The 2,102-nt window shown below is 32.0% G+C and overlaps 1 non-coding gene across 1 annotated transcript; it reads left to right on the plus strand.

Annotated features, from left to right (window-relative positions):
* Positions 1-583: 583 nt before the first annotated feature.
* On the plus strand, positions 584-690 carry LOC133833413 (small nucleolar RNA R71). Its single transcript, XR_009892794.1, has one exon. It is a non-coding gene; the product is annotated as a small nucleolar RNA R71 (small nucleolar RNA).
* The last annotated feature ends 1,412 nt before the right edge of the window (positions 691-2,102 follow it).

The raw sequence follows: 2,102 nt of genomic DNA on the forward strand, positions 1-2,102 counted from the left end.
TCTTTGTTGCGGATATGGTTGATTTTGTGGGGCATGAGCTTGGTTTTGTGTGTTGTATTGGTGCCCTTGATTCATTTGGGGTTGGTTTTGTCTCCATGAAAAGTTCGGATGGTTTCTCCAATTTGGATTGTAGGTGGATGAAAATGGGCTATCATTTGGTTTCCCATAAGTATGAAGTGCATTGGCCTCCTCGGAAAAGGCTTCTTGGTAGGAAGGACATGATTGGGCATTATGGCAAGGACTAGAACATATAGAACAAACATCTTTTCTTGGTTGTATTGGAGAATTTATAGTTTGGCTTATGGCTAAAGCTTCTAATTTTCTCGCTAATTTGTCTAAGGATGTTCTTAAGTCTAATTCTTCTTTTACTTCATACCTTCCTCCTCTTTTTGGTGAATTAGTTGACCTAGACCTAGGATCAAAATAATTCCATTGTTGTGAATTGACAGATAAATCTTCAAGGGCGTCCCACGCCTCTTGTCCTTGAAATTTTAAAAATTTTCCAGTATGCATAGATTGAATCATTTGACGATTAGAGGGAGTCAAACCATCATAAAAATATTTTACAAGTCTCCATTTTTCAAAACCATGATGAGGACATTTTAATAATAAATCTTTAAATCTTTCCCAACATTCATAAAACTCTTCATTATCTTTTTGAAAAAACTCGGAGATTTCTCTCCTTAGACTATCAGTTTTAGACATTGGAAAAAATTTCAACAAGAATTTATTATAAAGTTGATCCCAAGTAGTTATAGACCCAGTGGGAAGAGAATTTAACCAAGCTTTTGATTTGTCTTTTAATGAAAAAGGAAACAATCTTAGTTTGACCGACTCATCAGAAAAATTTTGAAATTTAAATGTTGAGCAAATTTCTAAGAAATCTTTGACATGCATGTAAGGATCCTCTCCATCTAACCCATAAAAAGATGGCAACAATTGAATGATTGCTGGTTTAAGCTCAAAATGAGTAGCAGAAGTTGTAGGTAAAACAATGCATGAAGGAGCATTAGATGAAATAGGCGCAAAATATTCAAGCAAAGTTTTTTCAGGCACAACATTTTCATCAACAATATTAGCAATAGGTTCCATGATGCTCAAATTTTTACTGACACTTTCGATTTCAAACAAAGATAAACGTCTTTTTACTAATCGTTTTTTAGAGTTACGTTCCCAATGATGCATACAATTTTCACAAACAAGGCAACAAGGATAATCTCAAACAAACAATTTTCTGATGTGGAAGATCAGTTAAAACCGCAACCACAGAGCATACTTAGAATTTTTAGAGATTTCACAACAATATAATTCTTATGGTTTACTTGTCCCCAGGCCTATTTGATTCCACTTACTCGCGCACTACTAACAACTCCCCGAGGTTAATTAGTAGAGGCGGATGGGAATTTTGGTCAAATTTCCTTTAAGCAAGAATTGCTTATGGTGAAAGGACAAGATTTAGGTTTCTCTTTTTTTTTTTTCAAGTATTTTTCACAATATTACACTAAAATATTAAAGAAGACAAAGAAAAATAAGGCAAAAATTAAATAAGACTAAAATTTAAGCAAGAGTAGGGAGGCATAGCATGCCATCAACCATAACAAAATTAAGGTAAAAACTAGGAGGCACAAGTGCCATCAACTTAAACATAAGATAGAGGACTAGGAGGCAAAAATTGCCATCAACTAGCTAGGAGGCAAAATTGTCATCAACTAGTAATTTGCGGAAATTAAATAAAATAAAAATTACAACAATATAAATAAAGAAAATTACAGCAATTGTCAAGAGGCACAAGTGCCATCAATTAACAAAGATATAAAAGAAATAAAATTACAACAAAATTATAACAAAATTAGGAGGCACAAGTGCCATCGACTATAAAAATTAAAAGGATAGATAGGAGGCACAAGTGCCGTCAACTAAAAAAAAAAAACAATAAATATAAATATAAGTATATATTTTTTTTTATGGGTGGTTGAACTGTCCCAAATTTCTTTTTATCTTTTTTTTTTTTAGATTTTATAGATATATATTTTTTTAGTTTTTTTTTTTTAGTGTAAAAAAAATTAAAATAACTAGTAGAAGAATTCACTAACCTTGAGATA

The sequence above is a fragment of the Humulus lupulus genome, chromosome 4 (genome assembly GCF_963169125.1).
Source record: "Humulus lupulus chromosome 4, drHumLupu1.1, whole genome shotgun sequence".
Lineage (NCBI taxonomy): Eukaryota > Viridiplantae > Streptophyta > Magnoliopsida > Rosales > Cannabaceae > Humulus > Humulus lupulus.